General features: G+C 41.8%; 1 protein-coding gene across 4 annotated transcripts in view; it reads left to right on the top strand.

Moving 5' to 3' along the window:
• Nucleotides 1-8,359: 8,359 nt before the first annotated feature.
• The window catches only part of Wdr47 (WD repeat domain 47), a 53,757-nt gene continuing 39,217 nt past the window's right edge, over nucleotides 8,360-22,899 (top strand). For 2 of the 4 annotated variants that reach the window (XM_052179432.1, XM_052179430.1), the window contains exon 1: nucleotides 8,360-8,575. The gene's annotated coding sequence lies outside the window, so the exon portion shown is untranslated. The remainder of the gene's footprint in view (nucleotides 8,576-22,899) is intronic. The other 2 variants (XM_052179434.1, XM_052179433.1) reach the window with 1 other exon arrangement.

Genomic DNA, 22,899 nt, shown 5'->3' with positions numbered 1-22,899 from the left:
CAGTCTGTGTTTTTAAAAAAAAAAATGGCTGTTGAGTGCTGACAAGATAGCACATTGTATAAATGGACTTGCTACCAAGAATGGCAATTTGAGTTTAATCTCCAGGACCCACATGGTGGAAGGAAGAACCAACTTCTCCCTTTGGGTTGGCATCTGATCTCTACATACATTCCTTGCTTTACTTGTCTACCCCACATGGTCACAAAATAAAAATAAATGTAATTTTAAATATTAAAAAGAAAGTGGGCTGGTTGATCCTAGCACTTGGGAGGCAGAGGCAGGCAGAATTCTGAGTTCAAGACCAGCCTGGTCTACAGAGTGAGTTCCAGCATAGCCAGGGCTACACAGAGAAACCCTGTTTCAAAAGATCAAAAAAAAAAAAAAAAGCGGCTCGAGAGATGGCCCAGCAACTAAGAGAACTGATTGCTCTCCTGAAAGTCCTGAGTTCAAATTCCAGCAACCATGGTGGCTTACAACCATCCATATGAGACCTGACACCTTCTCCTGGTGTCTGAAGACAGCTACAGTGTACTTACACATATAATTATTAATAAATCTTTTTAAAAAAGTGTTAAAAATGGCCCTTGTAAGCTCATGTTTGAACATTTAGTCCTCTGTTAGTGGAATTGTTTTGAGAAGGATTAGGAGGTGCGGCTTTGTTGGTGGAGATATGTCAGTGGGCTTGGGCTTTGATAGTTCAAAAGTTCACACTAGGCCCAGTCTCCTCCCTCTCTCCCTCCCTACCCCCCCCCATCTCCCTCCCTCTCCCCTTTCCTCTGTCCAGCTCTCCATCTCTGTCTCTCTGTCTCCCCTGCTCAGATCTTATGTAAGTTCTCAGCTACTGTTCTAGAACCGTGTTTGCCTGCCCGCTGCCATGCTCCTCACCATGATGATCCTGGACTTACCCTATGAAACTATAAGCAAGCTTCCGATTAAATGCTCTTCTCTTGCTTTGGTCATGGTGTCTCCTCACAGCAATAATAGTAACCAAACAAAATCCCAAGTGAGAGGAATTTGGCCAGGAAGAAGTGTGTAATATCCAGGACCTCCTGTCCCACCTCTGTGGTGAAGATGTTTGTCACTAAGTTAGGAGAGTGCTTACCAATCATGCACAAAGCCCTGGATTTGGTCCTCAGCACCTCATAAACAGTATAGTGCAAACCTATAATCTGGATCTTGGGAGATGGACGCAGGAGGATCAGAAGTACTAAGTGGCCAGCCTGGGATAGATGAGATCCTTACGACAACCTCCCCCCCACCCCACCCCACCCCCGCCCCCTGGCCTCCCCCAAGGGAAATGGCACAGAGTAGGCCTGGAAAGGAAAAAGAGAGGGAGATTGGATAGACAACAGATGAACAGTGATTGGATTCATGACTGCTCCCCCCTCCCCCCCCTGCCCCCAGACAGAGTCTCACTATACAGTCCATCATCTACCTGCCCAGGATCCTCCTCCAGCCCTGGTCCCCCTCATGCAGAGGAGGTTACAAGCAGAGTATTAATTTTGAGTTCTATAGCTACCTTCCAACATCTACTTAAAGTAGATGTCAACTCCATGTGGCGATTTCATGTAAAATAAATAAAATTGAAAGCGTAGTTTCTCAGTTGCACTGGATGCATTCCGGGTTCTCAACCCCACAGTTGTAGCTGGTGTAGCAGTGGACAGAGCTGACCTAACACCGTTCCATTTTCACAGAAAAATAATTTTTTTTTTGAGACAGGGTTTCTCTGTATAGCCCTGGCTGTCCTGGAGCTCACACTGTAGACCAGGCTGGCCTCGAACTCAGAAATCTGCCTGCCTTTGCCTCCCAGAGTGCTGGAATTACAGGGATGCACCACCACCGCCTGTTCAGAAAAATAATTTTAAAAAATGATGATTAGAGGACACTCCTCCGTTCCTCTGCTTTGCATGAACACTTTAAGGTAGTTTCAGTAGGCGTGGTCCAGGGAGTGGCACTATTAGGAACTGCCCGTGAGACAGTCTCTCCTGGCTGCCTTTCGATCAAGATGTAGAACTCTCAGCTCCTTCTCCAGCACCTTGTCTGCCTGGATGCTGCCATGCTTCCTGCCATGATGATAGTGGACTGAACGAACTTCTGAACCTATAAGCCAGCCCCAGTTCAATGTTGTCCTTTCTAAGAGTTACCTTGGCCAGGGTGTGTCTTCACCGCAATGAAACCGTAACTGAAACACACAAGGTATAATAGGAAAGCATGACGAGCCACAGATTCAACAAATAACCATTTCTTTGCCAACTCATCTGAGAGTAGTATTAAGTCACTGTCATCCGCAAATGCAGAACGCATCCATTTCACAAAGTGGAGTAGCCGTAGAAACCATGCTCAGAAGACTGGTATAAAGAAGTGAATACCAGCTTTCACAACTAAGTAAAACTTGTCTTCTTGCCTCTAGGCGGGCACACACAGAAACAGTATTATAAGGGTAAATCATAATGAGGGAAATTATAGGGATATGCATCCAGAGCATCATAAGCTAGGACAACGTAAATGTAGACATGGGAAAAGAAGCTCCCCAGATCTGGAGAGTACAGAGCAGTGGGTTGTCTGGGACATGCCCTTAGATGGTTTGCCTTGAGGCTAACATTTCATTGGACATTTAGCTTGATGTGTTACATTCACTAGCAAGAGTTATCCATGCATGTCTGCTTGTCTCTTTAACGTGACTTTGAATATCTAATTTGTTTAAATATTGAGTTTAGAGTTCTTCTTTCCCACCATAATTAGGAACTGTATGTACTCTTCCTAAGTTGCTTTTGCTAGGTATTTGGTCACACTGATTTAAAAAAATTTAAAAAAAAAAGCCTTAAATACAACATATAGCATACAGTATCTATTCAGATCATATTGAGTTCTACTAAATAGCTTCAAGTTCATTACTTATTATTTTTATCACACTTACTCACTTTGTATGTGTTTGCCTATGTGCATGTATGTGTCATAGCACTTATGTGGGGAATCAGAAGATGACTTATGGGAGTTGGGTTTTTACTTCCACCAAGTGGGTACCTGGGTTCAAACTTAGGCCATCAGGTTTGGTGGCAAGTACCTTAAACTGAAGAGCCATCTTACTGACCCCTAGATTATTGAATTTTTTCTTTTTTACAAAATTATTTTTATTAATGTTCATATATTTACTTAATATAAATATAAATGTCCTTATTTGAAGCAATGATGTATTTTTTAAACTAGATTTAATCATGCATGTATCATTTAAGCTTTTGTCAAGGAACCTTGATTAGATCCATGTACATTTGGTTTTTGGTTGTTTGTTTTGGGGGAGGTTGGAGTGGAAGGGAAAGAGTTATGACAGGGTCTCGAAACCCAAGCTGTCTGGGAACTCCTTATGTAGAAGAGGCTAGCCTTAAATTTCTGATCTTCTTGCCTCTTATTAATTGGGAATACAGATATGGGCCACCTTGTGATTTAATCCTTGAATCTGTTGAAGGAGAAGCCATGCTAATAGTTTTTGTTCTCCCAAGGCCAGGTTGCTGCTGACCCGGAAGCACAAAACTCTCGGTGTGCTTAAGTTTTCACAAGAGTGGCTCTTTTAAAACAACTCCCCTTATTTCCACTGAAAACTCTCTCTGAACACCTTGGATTAAAATGTCCTTGTTTAGGTTTGTGCTCAGAATCCTTTGCAATATCTGGGGAAAGTCAAAAACTTCTATTCACTTTTTAAGAAATGAAATTTGAGAATCATATTCAAAGGTATCCACCTTAGCCTGTAGGCACTGAAGTCATAAGGTGCCATGAGTCATTTTGTCATGTTAGAACCTGCATTTTCAAAAGATGCCTGACCTAGTTCCTGAATCACAGTAGGCATTCAGTAGATGTTTAGTGAATGGCTGAGATGACACCTCAGGATCTAAGGACAGTTCATCTAAGAAAGCTTTGTCTTTTCTGAACAGCTCACTGCTGTGCAGCTAGGAAAGTGAAAGGCAAGAAGATCTAATCTTAGCCCTGTGGCTGAGTATTGAAAAGTGATACCTTAGCCGAACAGATATTAAGGTTGTACGATAAAACCTAATGTTACATTAGGAAGCAAATATACAAATAGTCATTGCATTACCGACATACAATGGTAGGGTAGACCAGTTGTCTTATTCCAGTCTGGTCCTTTCTTGTACCTCCTTTTCCCAGAAGTATAAATAGTGTGCATTTGCTTCTAACAGTCTGAGTCTTACTGAAAATTCAGATGTATGCTGAAATGCTGTCATAGGGTATGGAGGACACAAACATACAGTCTCAAATCCTCCCTACCTCATCAGAGTAAGGTTCATTTTCTTTCTCTTTTTTCTTTAAGACAGGGTTTCTGTATGTAGTTCTGGTTGTCCTGGAACTCTCTTTGTAGACCAGGCTGGCCTTAAATTCTGCTTACTTCTGCCTTCCCAGTGCTGGGATTAAAGGTGTGCCCCATTATTGCCTGAAAGGTTCATTTTCTTTAAAATTTGGGGTTGCTACAAGGAATTAGGGTAGGGAATAAGGTTTTAAGAGTTACATGTTTTGTCTGTGGGGTCTTGATCATGTTTGTTTTTCTCAGCCAACTAAAGAAATAAAAGGAAGGAAAAAAAAAAAAGACCCTTCACAGAGGAGAGGGGGCTGTAGGGAACTGAAGTCTGTTTTTCCAGGGAGTACTGGGAGTTTTGGTGGCCTGGGATAGGCCCCCTTCCCCTAATTTTGAGTTGGCAAGCTTAAAAAGATAGAGGTGTTCATATGTCCACAGTTTCAGGTAAACTGTATTTACAGTGGTATGGGGCAGGGGCTTTTCCCCTGTCTTGAGGTTGGGTTGGTCTATTGAGACAAATAAAGGGGAGCTAATAGGCCCACAGTCTCAGGAATGTGTTCAGGACTGTCCTTGAACATATCTGACCAGTTAAACTGGTGAAGGGGAGGGAGGCCCTTCTTATGGAAGAAAAGCCAGATTAAAATATATTAGGGCAGGTTTATTGCCATGGGGAGGGAGAAAGGGAATGAGGAAGAGAAAGAGAGAAAGAGTGAGGGCATGTGCAGGGAGGATGGGGAGAGAGAAAGGGAGAGGGAGAGCATGAAAAGAGACCCAAATGCCTGACTTCTATAGGGAAGGGCCTCTGGGGGAAGGGCCGCCCAGCCCCAGGGCTGGCTAGGTCAGGATTGGGGGCAGGGTATGCCAAGTAGGGAGTGAGGGATGCTGGGAGAACCTGGAGGCCAAGCCTGCTTTGAATGGTAAACTATGCACCTCAACTCTTTGTCCTATGGTCTAAAACCAAACACTGAGATTAATAATAAACGTTACCAGAGTTGTTAGGGGCAGGGCCTTGGTCCTGGCAGCTCTAATAACCTAGGTTCAGTCACCTGCCCTTCAATATGCCAATTAGAGTAACAGCAAAAGGCAAAGACCGATCTCTTAAATGTGGCACCATTAGGAAGAACAAGGAGAACAGTGACCCGCCAAGTCCATCTTCACACAGTTTAGGTTCAAGCAGAGGATCAGAAGCACGCGTGGCTAAGCCCTCTTGGTCTGGGTTTCTGCCTCTGCTTCCAGGCAGTGTAACCAGTGGCCAGCATTGTTGGAAATCTCTTTTCCGGAGACAAAGTCTTCCTCTGGCTGGCAGCAGGCTTTTTCCTTTCCCAGCATGAGATTCCCAGTGAAATTCCAGTTTCCTAGGGACTATTGTCTCAATAGTATGGTCACTGAAAGGAGGGGCACACATTTCTCTTCAAAATTTCTTCATTATTGCCAAGTTTGTTGTGGAGGTTTGAATGAGAATGGCCCCCTAAGCTCAAATATTTGAGCGCTTAGTCACCAGGGAGTTGCACAATTAGAAAGAATTCAGAGGGTTAGGACTTGGTGCCTTGTTGGAGGAAGTGTGTCACTGGCAATGGGTTTGAGATTTTAAAAGCCCATGCCAGGCCCAGAGTCTCTCTGCCTACGATCAGGATCAGGATCAGGACAGCTGTTCTCAGCTGTTCCTCTAGTGTCTGCCTGCAGCCTGCCTTGCTTCTCATCATGTTGATAGTGGACTGAACCTCTGAAACTGTAAGCCAGCCACAATTAAAAGCTTTTTCGTATAACTCTGCCTTCATCAGGTTGTCTCTTTGCAGCAATAGGATAGTGATTAAGATACTCGTTCTATGATTTTCTTCTTCTAGGATTTAGGTGAACTGGGCAATTGATGTTTTGAAGTTCAGATATTTTAATTTCTACCTGAAATTAAAAATGTTCTCTCTACAACTTTTAAACTATGAGTTCTCTTTTTGGGTTTTCCTCCTTCCCCCCTCCCTCTGTGCATGTGTATATATGTGTGGTATGTGCCTGTGGGAAGCCAGAAGTCAATGGTTGGTTGACTCTGATCACTCTTCATCCTGTTTATTAAGGCAACGTGTCTCCTTGACAGAGTTTGATAGTTAGTCAGCTTGTGTCCCTCACTCCCATGATCCATCTCTGACTCTGAAGCTCTGGGATTACAGGTGGCTACCAGCCTTGCATAACTATTGATCCAAACTGTCTTCTTCATGACTGCATAGCAAGCACCAACTGCAGTCCCATCTCTGCAGTCCCATCTCTGCAGTCCCATCTTATTTTGAGACAGAGTCTCACTATGTAGCTGGGCTCAGATTGGCCTTCAATCTGCAATACTCTTTATCTTGCTGGAATTATAGGCATGTACTAACATACCTGGCCTTTACAAAATATTGTATTTATTTGTTGGATATGTGCATGCTACAATGCTGGCAGCTTATCTCGAACTGGATTTAGTTGTTGTTTTTGAGGTCCCAGCCTTTGCTGGCTTGAACTCACTGTGTAAACCAGGCTGGCCAAATCTCTGAGGGGTCTACCTCTGCCTCCTGAGAGCTGGACACCTGGCTGGACAAAATGCTCTCTGCTAAGGTTGCTGGAGGTTTGGCTCCATGAGCATCATGTATCTGGGAGAATTCTACTACACATGTTTGTAGGAGTGAGGTTGCTACTGTAAATAAAAGGGCAGTTCAAAACAGCGACTTTGTTAAGTGCTTCAAGGTGGGGTTAGCTTTACACAGTTTTCATCGAGGAGTATGGAAAAGGACAAGAAAGGAATATTTATTTAATTTAACTTTTTTTTTTCCGAGACACGGTTTCTCTCGCTGTCCTGGAACTCACTCTGTAGACCAGGCTGGTCTCAAACTCAGAAATCTACCTGTCTCTGCCTCCCAAGTGCTGGGATTAAAGGCATGTGCCACCACTGCCCATCTTAATTTAACCTTTATTAGTAAATTATTGGAAGTAGAATTAAGAGTCAAACCCAGTGCACAGAAGACATTTGGAAGTGTCCAACCGGTTGTCCTAGCTACTTTTTTATTGCTGTACCATGACCAAAGCAACTTATAAAAGACAGCATTTCTTTCTTTTTCTTTCTTTTTTCTTTCTTTCTTTTTTTTTTTTTTTGATTTGGTGTTTTCAAGACAGGGTTTCTCTGTATAGCCCTGGCTGTCCTGGAACTCACTCTGTAGACCAGGCTGGCCTCGAACTCAGAAATCCACCTGCCTCTGCCTCCCAGAGTGCTGGGATTACAGGCGTGCGCCACCACCGCCCGGCCAGCATTTCATTTTTAGCTCAGGGTTCCAGACGGTTAGTTCATGACCTCCTTGGCAGCGACTGTGCCAGCAGACAGGAAGACATGATGCTGGAGCAGTAGCTAACAGTTTACATGTGAACCACAAGCACCAGACCTAAAACTAAGAAAGGGCTGGACTTTGAAACCTCACAGTGATATCTCTTCTAACCAGTTCACACTTAATCCAGTAGTTCTCAACCGTCCTAATGTTGGGACCCTTAATACAGTTCCTCATCTTTTGGTGACCCCTCCAGTCATGAAATTATTTTCGTTGCTACTTCAGAACAATTGGCTACTACTATGAATTGAAATTATCTGATATGTTACCGTCCAGGTGGTGTTGGGACCCCTATGTTGAGAACGACTATCCTAATCTTTCCCGGTCTGTCCAGTAACTGGGGACAAACATTCAAATGCATGGCTATAAGGCCATTTTCATTCAAACTACCACACCTGTCCATGGTATTTTGGGACATACCCGAAGGTTCTGGGCCTACATCCTCCTTACAGGCATCTCCTAAACTATAAAGAGCAGAGAAGGCGAGGGCCAGAAGCCTCCGGGCGGCCGAGTCCTACGTTCCGCCCTCCGTGATAGGCCCCGCCTCCAGGCCCCGCCCTGCCCTCCTGGGCTGGCCCAGCCGGCTCTTCTGCGCAGGCACCTGCCTAGCCGCCTCGCGAGGAGGGGTCCTGAGGCGGCCCCAGGGACGAGCAGTGATTGGCTGCAGCTGGCGGCTGGAGCTCCGTTCCAGCGGCGCTTGACAACCGCAGTCTGTGGAGCGGAGCGGTCGGAGGCGGGATAGGGGCGGACGCGAGAAAGACCGGCTGACGAGCTGATGGATTGACGTGCGGGCTGCGGCTGCTAAGCTCAGACCGCCGCCCTCGCGCTCGCGCCTTAGCCTGGAATCGGCTGCCTTGGGGCTCTGGCCGCCGGCCTCTCCGCCGCGTTTTCCTCCGCCGTTTCTGCCGGCTCCGCCCGGAGCCCTCAGGTGAGTGGATTCCAGGAGGCGGGGGCGGGCCGCCGTGCACCGTGGGTTGCCATGGTCACCCGTCGCCACCTGTCACTAGCCTGATGAGGCGCAGACCCCACGGCCCCTTGGGCGGCGTTCGCGGCTGGGAGGAGTGTCTTGGGTAGGCTTTGGTGGTGATTGCGAGAAGAGGGGATGCGGGCGAGGCCCGGGTGTCTCGACAGGGACCGGACCCGGGACCCGCCAGGCAGTCTATCCAGGCCGCCGCTCCTGGACCACACCTTCCCCTACACGCCAGCCTGCTTCGGGCGGCTGAGCGATGCCCCTCGCCCTGGTATGGAGTACCCACCTCGCCGCTGCTGAGGGGCGCAGGGAGGGCTCACTGGGCTGCGTCTGCCTCGCCCCTCTACTGGGCTGGGGCGACACTGAGGGCTGCGTTCTTGTCCCTTTCCCAGCTCGCCTTGGCCGGCGGATGGGTAGGGAGTGGCGGGGTTGGGGGCTAGGGTGTGTGTGTGTGTGTGTGTGTGTGTGTGTGTGTGAGATCCGGGTTTGACCTTTCCGACGCCAGTGGTTATTGGGAGCAGTCCTTTGGGGTCTGGGAGGGTGGGGACAGGAGCATCGACTGAATCTCGAACGTGAGTTGTTCCGGGGGACGCCTGCGTAAGACACCGCAGGTTATGGAAATCAGAGGGTTAAGCTCCTTAGCTGTATTGGGGAGAAAAAGATTGGGGCTCTAGCTCTGGGACGATGCCTTTGGCAAAGGGGTAGGAGCCAAGTAGGCATGGGCAGGATTTGACCTGATGATTTACCCCCTGTACATCCAGGCGTGCAGCTAGTAACTACAAATGGTGTCTGAGGGAAGCCTTTTTTTTTTTTTTTTTTTTTTTGGCAACTTGGTTCTCACTGCATAATGAAAGGAGAAGTCTTTGTTCCACCCAGATTCATCGGTTGAAATCCTGACACTTAGTTTCCCCCCTTTGTTGTAGAGTTCATAGAATGCTATATAAAGTTAATGGCACAGGAATTAACATACAGCTTTAAAAGGGCTGTAAATCTTTTTCACAGAAAATAACACTTCAATTTTTTTTTTTTTTTTTGGTCTTAAGTGTTGGCATATGTTATGTTCCATTTTACTAGAAAAGAGAAATGCCTAGCAGTGGGTTTTTCTTTATATGGAACATTCTGGAGATCTTATTTAAGTGGAAGATGTAAAAAAATCATTGTGTATTAAGGTTTGGGGAGAAACTACATTGCTTCCAACAACAAAGTAACACATAAATGGGAAAGACAAGTAAATAATCCATAGGTGTATATGTAAGGTAAACAACCAGAACATAAACTCCTTGAATTGGGCTGCCATTATCGAGTGTGTGTGTGTGTGTGTGTGTGTGTGTGTGAGAGAGAGAGAGAGAGAGAGAGAGAGAGAGAAAGAAAGAGAGAGAGAGAGACATTTAACTTATTACCCACCTTGCTACTTTTCTAGTTTTTGTCCTTTATGAAAATCAGTAATAGGAATGTATCCTAAGAAAGCAAGAGTGCTAACCAATGTTTCCAGTTACATAATTGTGCAGTTTCTTTCTTTTTGTTTGTGAAGTAGTTTGTTATTGAATGGACACCATATAACTTGTTTAGCATATGCTACAGTTTGAAAGACAATAAGAAATATGTCAAAAAAAATGTCCAGTTTTCCTTGGTAGGTCAGTTACCTGAAAATCAGATTGCCTGGATGTAAGCTTCTCTTTGCTACTGTAATTACAGTCTTGAAAGAGATATTTATCCTATCATTGACCTTGTTTTCTTATTCTGTAAACTAGGGATAATGCCTGGTGTTGTTTTAGTCTAAGAGTGGACTGTGGTGTTGAATAAATCAATTCAGTTTCAAGTGCTTTGGAAAATATTAAGGAATCTGTTGACTACCTTTTACCAGAGGGGAGCACTGACAGGAAGTATTATAATTTTCTGTGTATTTTGTTTTTGTTTGTTTTTGTTTTTTTGTTTTTTGAGACAGGGTTTCTCTGTGTAGCCCTGGCTGTCCTGGAACTCACTCTGTAGACCAGGTTGGCCTCGAACTCAGAAATCCACCTGCCTCTGCCTCCCAGAGTGCTGGGATTACAGGCGTGCGCCACTAGCGCCCAGCTTTTCTGTGTATTTTTAACATTTCTAAATTCAAAACCTTATTTATTACAGTGGCCTAAAAAAGTTTATGGGAAAAATTGAGGTGTATCCTCATTCTCAGTAGAGGGTTTGTTTATTTAAAATGGGGTGATGTGAGGAAAGAGGGTTTTGTTTTTGTGTTTGGGTTATTGATACTTTCTTGCAAATAAGGGTACTGCTAATAACTGACTTGAGTTATATTTGGCACTAGATAAACCTCACTGCAGGTCACAGGTTTTTGACTAAGGCAAACATAACTTTATCCCCTCTGACCTAAGTTTTTCAAATGGAAGTATTGACACCTACTCAGGCAGGGTCTGTAGTTCAGTGGCTGAGTACTGTCTAGCATCCAGAAGACCCTGGGCTTGATCCCCAGAACAACAAATAAGGATGAATAAGCTTCAGTATCCCAGAAAAAGATCTGTAGGTGTGTAAATGATACATGAATAGTCCTTAATTTCTTCTGAAGAATTGGATATATTCATACAAATCAAAGATGACACAAAGAGAAGGCAATATTAACATTAATTTCTAAGATAACATTTAGAGATTTCAAAATGGGCTTCCTGTTGGAGTTGACAGAAGCTAAGTGAATTCTAAGCTGTGTTTAGTGTCTTCTGTCTTTAAGTGCAAAAGTTTAAGAAGCTTTGTCTTAGGCATTCATAATTAATGAATTGAAAATCCTCACATAGCACAGGAAAAAAGGCATTTTTCATTTTTGCAATTCCAATTTTAAAAAGGTTCACCGTTACTTAAATTCTAACTTCCCCTCATGGTTTTTTGTTTATTTGTATGTCCTGGGCCTCTTCATAGAACAGGCTGGCCTCCAACTTACAAGATCTGCCTGCCTCTGCCTCCCAGGGAGTGCTGGGACTAAAGATGTGTGCCACCACTGTGCAGCTTACTCACCCTTGTTTTAAGCCCTGTAAAAAGTTAAGAGTATTGTAATGGGAATGATGAAAATTTTAGTTTACATCAGTGGTTCTCAATCCGTGCGTTTCTCCCCCTTTTGTTGAACTACCCCTTCACAGGGGTTGAATGTCAGATGTCTTGCATATTATATATTTATATAATGATTCATAACAGTAGAAAAATTACAGTTACAAAGTAGCAATGAAAATAATTTTATGATTGGGGCTCACCAACGTGAGGAACTGTATTAAGGGGTCCTAGCATTAGGAAGGCTGAGAAGCCCTGGTTAGACAGACTGATTGACTCATTTCCTTCGGGCTGTGAACTTATTTTCTCTAGATGCAGATTTCACATCTCTGAGCATAAGTGTGATCACCTGTATGAGGATGATCACAGGTGCAAGAGAATCACATAGATGACATATGAAGTATCCATCCGGGACCCAGTGTAGATAAATGTTAGTACCTTTTCACTTTCTCTTTGTAGGGCCAGAGGCTAATAATCTGGGGCTGACAGACGGCTCCTTGGCTGAGAGCACTGGCTGTTCTTCCAGAGGACCTAGGTTCAAGTCCCAGCATGCATTTGGTGGCTTATAACCATCTGGGAATCTAGTCCAGGGGAAATCTAACACCCTCTTCTTACTTCTGTATGCATGAAGTGCCTAAGTGGTGCACAGATAGATATATAAGCAGGCAAAGCATGCATACAATTATATAACAAAATACAAAATTTAGAAGAATAACTTTTTACACACATTCTTAGCTGGAAACTTCATTGCCCCCTGAACTTCCTTGATATTTTATATTTAATTTTTTTAGATACTTCTTCATTTTTTTATAACATATCACACTTTTTTTCTTTTCTTCTTCTTCTTTTTTTTTTTTTTTTTTTTGGTGTTTTCGAGATAGGGTTTCTCTGTTTAGCCTTGACTGTCCTGGAACTCACTCTGTAGACCGAGCTGGCTTCAAACTCAGAAATCCACCTGCCTCTGCCTCCCAAGTGCTGGAATTAAAGGCGTGTGCCACCACCGTCTGGCCATATCACACTTTCTTAAAACTGAGTGTGTGTGTATGTGTGTGTGCATGTATGTATTATGTATATATATGTATGTATGTATATGTTCACCATAGTAACAACCATTATATCTGAGATGTGCAGACTAGTGTTAGAACATAAAAAATACTGAAATATATGTTTAAAACTTTTAATACATTTATTTGTTTACTTATTTTGCTTGTGTATGCATGCTCAGTCCATGTGCAGAGGTCAGAGGACAACTTGAAGGAGTCAGCTCCCTCTTACCATTGTGTGGGTCAGGTCATTGAGCTTGGTGGCAAGTGCCTTTACTTACTGAGGCATCTTGCCACTACTAGTTAAATTTTTTTTTAGAATTTTAATTGTGTATGTATGTGTCTGCATCTTTGAGATATATGTATCTTAGGGGTATGGGCTTGTTAGTGCTGGTACCCAAGGAGACCAGAGGTGTCAGATCCCCTGGAGCTGGAGTTATGATTGTGTAAGCTGTCTGAAGTTGGTGCTGGCAACGGAGCTTGGTTCCTCTATGAGAGCAGTACATGCTTTTAACTCACGAACCATCTCTTCAACTTCTAGTTTTAATATTTTTTTCATATATTACTCTGAAAACTTAGGGATAGAATTAGGTAAGTTTTGTTTACCAACTTAAAAGATTTGAGAGCTGGGTATGGTGGCACATGCCTATAATCTCAGCTCTTGGGAGATGGAGGCAGGAGGATCATTAGTTCAAAGGCAGATTCTGCTACACAGCAAGTTTGAGGCTGACCTGAACTATATGAGACCCTGTCCCAAAAAAGCAGTTGAGCATGGTGACTCAAGCCCACAATCCAACTCTTCGGAGACTGAGGCATGAGGATTGCTGTGAATTTAGAGGTACCATGGTTTACATAGTAAGTTCAAAGAAAGAAAAGAAAAAAAGAGGAGGTGGGGAGGGAGGGAAAATGGGTTTAGTGATGAAATTTTAGGTGGTACAAAAAGATCACAAATGATGGGAAGTATTAGTTTTACTGTATATAGTTACTGACCAGACTATACCAGAAATACTATGTTCTATTCTAGGTGCTTTTATTAAGGTAGATATTCGTGTGTATTCATAGGAGTGTCATCCAGATGGTAGGAGATGTGAAGAATGGTTTTGCAAGACTCCATTAACAGTATATGTAAGATCTAAGAATAGATCCCAGTATTTATATATTGAAAAAAACAGCAGTTAATTTTGTTTTAGGGATTCTGCTCCAGTTTTTAGCTCAGTAATAGAACAGACTTTTTTGATCTAATTCTAAAACTGGTCATTTTTACACTTTTTAGCTTAATTTTATTTAAACATTTTAAGGGTTTATTTTTTACTTTTATTCATATGTGAATATGTACGTGTAAATGCTGTGTGAGTATAGATACCTTCTGTGGCCATAAGAGGGTGTTGGATCATTGGGAGCTGGAGTTAAGGGATGTTACTACCGAATATAGGAATATATATGTAGTGTAGGAATTGAACCTGGGTGCACTGTAAGAGTAGTAGTATGTGTTCTAAACTGCGGGACTCTCTCTTCAATCCTAGATTCTTAATTTTAAAATTAAAGGTTGTCTTCATATCAGAAACTCACTGTCATGGAGCTCATCTTTATCTGAAGCAGTCTGAGACCAGCCTGTGCGATGTATGTATTGATGATGATGGTGATGGTGATGATGATGATATCCTCCTTTGAAATGAATCTTTCTATGTTCCCAAGACTGCCCAGAATTCCTGAGGTTCAACCGTATACTCCTGCCCCAGCCTCTCAAGTATGTGGAATTACAAGTGCACACCACAGTCATCCCGAGTGAGGCAATTCAGACCCAGAAAAACACAAATTGCATGGGTTTTTTTTGTTTTATTTTTAATGGATGTTAGCTTTTAAGCTTTAGATAAAGGTAGCTATTAAGTGAGCAGGGCATTTTGAGGGAAAGAAGGGATGTCTCAAGGAAGAAGAGATATAATGTTTTAAAGGGATAAAGAGGAAATGATAACAGGAGGGTTAATTGGGGTTGGGGAATGGGACGACAGGGTGGAGGAGGGACTATATATAAGGAAGGACAACTAACTGTTAACAGCTTCTTGAAAAGCTATCTGGAGGACTGGAGAGATGGTTAAGTGGTTAAGAGCATGGACTGCTCTTCCAGAGGTCCTGAGTTCAAATCCCAGCAACCACATGGTTGCTTACAACCATCTGTAATGAGATCTGACTCCTTCTTCTGGAGTGTCTGAAGACAGTTACAGTGTACTCACATATAATAAATAAATAAATCTTAAAAAAAAGAAAAACTTTCTTGAAACCTACTTCAGTAAAAGCTTCCTAAAAAGTAAAAGGAGTTTAAGTAACATTACCATATAATGAGGGGAGCAATAGCCTGACTATACATTGTATGCCACCATATAAAACCCCTAGCACCAAGAATTGATTGCATCTTTTTGATTTGTTGGCCAGTGGGGTTCCATAAACCCCTCTAACATTACAAGCTATTGCCAATGCAGTCAGTGTTATCCTTCATAGCTTGACAGTAAGAGACTATTGCTGATTATACCATATACACAAGTCATAGATCCAGGAGAAATCTAGCTGGTGCTCAGCTGGAAGCCTCAGCATTATTAGCTAGTGTTCATAGCGTTGATAGTGCTGGAAGGTATTATAAGCAATACCAGAGGAGAAAACTAATGTTAATTTCACCCAGCTATCAGTGCTCTGAGCTATAATAATCATATGCTGCAAGATATGACCATTGGTGCAACAGTGGCACAGATGTCATGAGAGCAACCTACCTGTTTTGGGTGGATTTAAGGCTGGGTTTATAAGATGGAATCCATACCTGCTAATGACTAGATAAGTCATGAGCCCTAGGGGAAAACCTGTTACTTTATTCTGCCAAATGATCATAGCAATAATTAAATTATTCCTAATTACATATTGCTATATCCATAGATTCGTGCAAGTGTGAGAAGTTGTCTTGGGTTATGAGAAAGTAAGTCACTCTGAAGTAATATTACATATATATATATATATTTGTTATTTTAGGGTTTAGTTTTAGTTATATGTAATGTATGTCACCGTGCCTGGCTCTGACTTACACACACTCTCTATTCGTGTGTGTGTGTGTGTGTGTGTGTGTGTGTGTGTGTGAGAGAGAGAGAGAGAGAGAGAGACAGAGAGAGAGACAGAGACAGGGTCTCAATATACATCCTAGATTGGCCTAGAATTCTATGTAGCCTGTCCTCAAACTCACAGAGCTCTGCCTGCCTCTATCTCCAGAGTGTTAGTATTTTTAAAGTGTGTGCTGAATAATAAAGCATAGCTGACATAACTGCTTATGCTTTATTATTAAAGAATTTCCTTGACATAGGGTCATGATGTGCAGATCCGGTCAGCTTGCAACTTGATGTCGTCTTGGCTGGCCTTGAACTTGACATCTGCCTGTTCCAACTTCTCTTGTAGTGGGATTACTGTATTGTGTAACCCTGAACTTTATGTAGAAACTTTTATTATTTTTAATTTTTACATGTGTATGCCACATGTATGCATGTGCCTGCAGAAGCAAAGAGGGGCTTGGATACTCTACAGCTGAAGTTACCAGTGGGTGTGAGCCATTTGCTGTGGGGGCTAGGAATTGAACTTGGGTTTTCTGGAAGAGCAGCAAGCTCTCGTAACTGCTGAGCCATCTTTCTAGCCCCATATTTAAATTTTTTAGATGTTTAATATTTTTTCATGGTATGGAATTCAAAAGATTTAACAGGGTACATGATAAAAGTCATGTAACCATTCCTATTTATCAAGATCTTTGGGACACAACCATTATTACCAATTCCATATGCCTTTTTTTACAGACATTTTAGGTATGTGTACAACATGATTTACTTTTACATTATTCTATAGCTAAAGTAACACCAGGCTTTAAACATGATTTGTTTCTATTACTTATTTTGATACAGTGTCTCACTATGTTCTGAGTTGGCTCTAACTCATATTCTTGTCTTCTTCCTCCAGTGTTTTATTCCACTGTTGTAATTTAGAAATGTGCTGCCATGCCCAGGTATACTGCATTTCTTTTTGCCTTTAAAAGGTTTATATTCTCCTCTGTCTCTGTCTTTGTGTCTCTCTCTCTCTCTCTCTCTCTCTCTCTCTGAGTGTATTTGTATGTACATACCATTGGTTGTACACATGTCGTGGTCAGAGAATAAGCTATGGGAGTAGACTCTCTATTAACATGTGGATCCCAGGGATCAAACTTTGGATTTCATGTTTGGTGGCAAGTGCCTTTAGTTACTGAACCAATTCTCTGTGCCCCCTTTAATTTTTTTAGTAGCCCCCACTGGCCTTGAACTTGCTCTGTAGGCAAAGATGACTTGAACTTATAATCTTCTGACCCCTTCCTCCTGGGGGCTAGATTGTAGGTGCAGGACACCACACCTGGTTTATGTCATATAGGACTTCTTACATGCTAGCCAAGCACTTTATATTAACATCCCCCATAGTCTTGGGGCAAAAATCACCCATAGTTCTGTAAAGTAAGTTAAAATAATCGATGATCTAAAGATGGTTATCAACATTAAGAAAGGACATGTTTATAAACAGTTTATTAGCAGGCATAATGGAGCTTTGTAGTTAGAACAGTTTTGTTTGTAAATGAACTAAAGAAAATATTTTCTTTTTTTAAACTGACCTTTATAAATTCAAAATTTCTGATTATCCCAGACTTCATAGTACCCACCAGAATATGTGTTTCCTGTTTCCAAAGTATGAATTGAAATAAATCACAAAATTAAATTATAAATCATAGAAAAGAGACTGTGAGCACTTTGTCGTGATCATGAAGTTGTAGACTTTTCTAATTTCCTCAGCCTTAACTTCTGAACTGTTCTTAGTCTCCCGTGTTTTCCTTCTTTCTAAATTCTGTATTTTAAGTTAGCAACATCATTGCAAAGAAACATTGAAGTCATCTCTATATTTGGTTAGAAAGCTAACACTTGGTTTTTTTTTTTTTTTTTTTTTTTGAAACATTATCTTGGTGTGTAGTCCAAGTTTGCTCTAGACATGCTAGATATCTCAGGCTGACCTCATATTCTCAGTAGGCCTGCTTTGGCCTCTTGAATGTTGAGATTACTGTAGTGTGTCACCACTTGCAACTAGTGATTTTTTTTTCGTGGAAATGTTTCTTTTTCTGTATATGAAAATATATTTCTGTTATCATTTTTAATCTGTGGTTAGCATTGACTTTTAATCTTTGATTTCTTTTTGTTTGTTTGTTTGTTTTGTTTTTGTTTTGTTTTTGTTTTTGTTTTTTTTGGATTTGGTTTTTTTTCAAGACAGTATTTCTCTGTATAGCTCTGGCTGTCCTGGAGCTCACTCTGTAGACAAGGCTGGCCTCAAACTCAGAAATCCGCCTGCCTCTGCCTCTCAGAGTGCTGGGATTACAGGTGTGCACCACCACCACCTGGCTTGTTGTTGTTCTTTTGTTTTGTTTTTGTTTTTGTTTTTTTCGAGATAGGGTTTCTCTGTATAACCCTGGTTGTCCTGGAACTCTATCTGTAGACCAGGCTGGTCTCAAACTCAGAAATCCGCCTGCCTCTGCCTCCCAAGTGCTGGGATTAGAGGCGTGTGCCACCACTGCTCGGTGGTTTGTTGTTGTTCTTAACAGGGTCTTTCTATGTGGCTTTGGATGTCCTAGAATTCAATATGTAGTTCTGTCTGCCTACCATACCCAGCTGCAGCCAGTGCTGTTGGTATTTATTTATTTATTTGTTTATTTATTTATTCATTTATTTATTTATTTTGGTTTTTTAAGATTGGGTTGCTTTGGCTGTCCTGGAACTCATTCTATAGATCAGGCTAGCCTCAAACTCAGAGATCCACCTGCCTCTGCTTCCTGAGGGCTGGGATCAAAAGGCATGTACCAGTACTGCCAGGCTTGTGGTCAGTGTTCTAAATCACAGTGCCGTATCTCTAATCACTATTCTGTTATGTTAAAAAAATTATTTGTGTCACCTAGTCCAGTTATTGAATATGAGTAAAATTTTACTCCTCAAAGGAAAATCCCCAAGAAACACAGAATTTCATGTTATGACTTCAAAAAAGAGTTGTCATTTATTAATGGGAATAGGGAATATGGACATTGATACCATCCTATTTCAGTGGGATAATCCTAATGTTGTCTCTTTGTGAGTTCTTTGCTAAGTAGGTGTTTCCAGCGACCGTAGTCTGGGAAGCCTACCTAAGATGCTTTGAGAATTGACTTTTACAAAATAGTAGGACCAAGAGGCCAAGTAGGCCAAGAGCCCTATTAAAAAACAGAAACCTTTAGAGAAGTTGGAAACATAAGTGACAAAAATGCCTTAGAAGAAGCATTTTTTTCAGTGACTTTTTTGCATTTCAAGTTCATTTAACTAGCATTAATTAAACATACATTGTGTCATTCCCCTTGCCCCAACCCCAGTGGGAATTGAAGCTAGGGTCTTCAGCATGCAAAGCAAGCACTCTATGATTGAGTTTTAATCTCTTTATCCTTCCCTACTGTCTTAGTTAGGGTTTCACTAAGGTTTCATTGCTGTGAAGAGACCCCATGATCACGGGAACTCTTACAAAGGACAACATTTCATTGGGGATGGTTTACAGTTTCATAGATTTAGACCATTATCATCTTGGTGGGAAGCCTCCAGGCAGACCTGGTGCTGGAGAAGGAGCTGAAAGTTCTACATTTTGATCCAAAGGCAGCAAGGAGGAGACTATGTTCCACACTGGGCAGAGCTTTAGCATAGGAGACTTCAAAGCCTGCCCCACCCCAACAGTGACTGGTCCTTTGGTAAGACTACACCTCCTAAAAGTGCCACTCCCCATTGGCCAAGCATTCAAACACTGGAATCTATGGGAGCTATACCTATTCAAACCACCACACCTACCCCCCCCTTTTTTTTTTTTAGTATAGAATACAGTTGTACAGTTTATTCAGGGCATGGGATGGCAGTTAAGGGGGGTTGTAGAGGCAGAGAAAGGCAGAGAGAGTAGAGAAGCAGAGGCCGGCCATGACCACGTGTAGAGAAGGGGGAGGGGAGGAGAGCCCAAGGGGGCAAGAGAAGCGGTGAGTGAGAGAGGTAAGAGATAAGAGCCACACCTACCCTTTTAAAGACAGGGATTTCACAATCTAACCCAGGGTGGCCTTGATTTTGAGTTCATCCTGCTACAGCCTCCTGAGTGTTAAGATTATAGGTGTGTGCCAGTATTCCTGACTTGTATATGTTTTAAAAGATAACCTCAGAGTTGAATGTAGTAGCATATAAATATAGTCTGAGCTATTCAAAACGTTGAATAGCTTTACTTAAACTTGGTTGTTGAGGCTAGACTAGGCAACATAGTAAGCCCTTGTCTTGCCCCTTCTTCTCTTTGTTATCCCCACTCCCCAAAAAACTCCAGAAAAAACAAACAAGCAAATAAGCAACAAATGGACATGGTGGGGTAGGCCAGTAAGCTCAGCTACTATGGATGTGTCAGTAGTGGATTAGAAAAGAGTAATTACACATGTTCCAAGTATGTATATATGTATGTATCTTGTAATAGTGAAACTTTTAAGAATAAAGTTTCTTTTTTTTAAACGATTTATTTACTTATTATTATATGTGAGTACAGTGTAGCTGTCTTCAGACACTCCAGAAGAGGGTCTCAGATCTCTTTACAGATGGTTTGAGCCATTATGTAGTTGCTGGGATTTGAACTCAGGACCTTTGGAAGAGCAGTCAGTGCTCTTAACCACTGAGCCATCTCTCCAGCCCCAAGAATAAAATTTCTAAAGATACTAAAATACCGTAATTGTCAACTGGAAATTTTATAGTGTAGAATTACAAGTTGTGTTTTTGTTAGTTCTTTTACTATCCTGAATAAATTCTAGATTAATTAGAATACATTTTCTGTTACCTATTCAAAAGTCAGTGTAAAACAAATGCTTTTGAGAGTCTGTATCTTCTTCCTTTAGGCTTTACTGGCCAAAAATAATTGTAGTATTAAACTTGTAATTGTGCTGGTTACAGCACTATATGGCTATAGTCCAGAATATGGGAAAACTAAGACTGTGGGGGATCATGTGAGACCAGGCATTGAGACCAACCTGGGCAATATAACACACCCTTAAGCATAGTTATGAGTTGAAGTGGGACAATTGCCAAAAATTCTACTCTAGAATTACTTACTTAATATTTAGACTAAATATGATTATGAGACCTGTAAAGTATTATATTGAACTATATGAGAAAATTATAGTTTCAGTTCTTGCTAAATGTATAGTTAGTACATGGTAATATCAATAACATGCCCCCCTTAAGTTCTCATTATGAGAATGGAGTAATATTTTTCTGCAAGTGAATTTAGTTAAAGTCTATTTTTTTTAAGTAAGTATTATATGAAGATTTGGGGTCTGTCAAAATTGCTAATCTATGTGTTTGGGAGATAAATTTGAAGTATGGTCAGCATTTAGTGAGTAGAGCTCTCACTAACTTTATTTTATTCTCTTGTGGACAAATTGGAGGATGTGGCCAAGGGAGTGTGAGGAACTGGACAGTTGGCTTGTTTGATAAAGGTTTGTGCTGATCTGTCAGCTGAGGCAGGCATCACAGTGCTGTGGGAATAGACATTCGTTAAAAGGTTTTAAACATTACATTGTATTTGTGTATTTGTGTGCATGTGCACACCCACACCACATGCAGGTCAGAGGAGCACTTGCAGGAGCTGTTTCTCTCCTCTGATCATGTGGGTCCTGGGGAATCAGACTCAGATCTTCAGGTTCAGCAGCAGGCCTCTCAACCTGCTGAATCATCTCACCTGCCCCAATCCTTTACTCCTTTATCACTAAGTAAGTATTTGAGTTGCGGGGCTGGAGAGATGGTTCAGCAGTTAAGAACACTATTGTGGGGCCTTCCGGGGGTCCCACTTGGGATTCAATGATAAAGACACAGAGATATCTGTGTAAGGCTATTAGCTTATTTGCTGGGGCTACCCTCAGTTACCCCTCTGGACTCAATCTGACTTTCCTGCACTGCTCCTGTTCTGCTTCCCTCCCTCTGCTCCAGCTCCAGCAACCTGCTCTTTATTTATCAAAAGCCACACTGTTCTCATATTAAAATTCTATTAGCAATAGTGGGGGATGTTCCACAGCTTACTCATTTTGAACCAATCAGCAGCCAGACTACACCCCATTCATATCTTAGTGTTGCCTTTTGGCCAGATTGAAGGCAATGTGTTTCCACATGGCAGCTTGCTTTTAAACATGACAATCTCAGAGAATCCTCTTTTTGGGCAGGCGAGGATGCAACATATATAAAGCAGGTCTTATGGGCTATAGAAATGACAATATCATATATCCTGCCAGCACCTGACTCTGCAGGCACAGCAATTAGCAATTGAGAATGCAGGGACACATCTTCATGGCCAGCTGATATAGTATGTATGGCAGTTATTTATCCCAACAGGCTGTTCTCCCAGAAGACCTGGATGTGATTCCCAGCATCCACATGGTAGCTCACATCCATCTGTAACTCTAGTCCATGGAATCTCATGTCCTCTTCTGGAATCCTCAGGCACTGCATTCATGTGGTATACAAATGTACAAGCAAGGCAAAACACCTCTACACATAAATAAGTTAGCCTGGTGTAGTGGTTCATGCCATTAATTCCAGCACTTAAGATGTAGAGGTGAATAGATAGAGGCCGATCTGGTCCATAGGGAGTTGTAGGTTAGTGGGGTTTGGGTTGGGAGGGCTACATAGTGAGACTGTGTTTCAAAAAAATTGTTTCTTAACTGAATAATTTTCTTAACACACATTTTCTTAACACATTTTATTTCCTTATCCTTCTTTGCATAAGAGATGATATGTTATTTGCTGATGAGGTTATTTTAGTTGGCTGTACATTTATATTCCTTTTTATGAAGAAATAAAGTAGATTGAAAGGAACAAAAGGCAATCTACAAACATGTGCTAATGTTTCTGTGAGCTTGCTTGGAATGACTTGGTCCAATGAGAAAGACCATTTTTCCTTATAGTCATGTTAACCATCAGGTAACATTTCCTTGCAATCAGTCCATTAGTGTGGTAATCTTTTTGCATTGCTCTGAGGAAATTTTTACATGTATTTATTTATTTTGTGTATGTGTGAGTCTTTGTATGCCATGGAATGTGCAAGTTAGAGGACATCTTGCCAGGAGTCTGTTTTCTCCTTGCACTCTGTGGGTCC

The sequence above is a fragment of the Apodemus sylvaticus genome, chromosome 4 (assembly GCF_947179515.1).
Source record: "Apodemus sylvaticus chromosome 4, mApoSyl1.1, whole genome shotgun sequence".
In the NCBI taxonomy this organism is placed as follows: domain Eukaryota; kingdom Metazoa; phylum Chordata; class Mammalia; order Rodentia; family Muridae; genus Apodemus; species Apodemus sylvaticus.
Note: the sequence above shows the minus strand (reverse complement) of the source record. Positions and strands in the feature narration are given on the sequence as shown.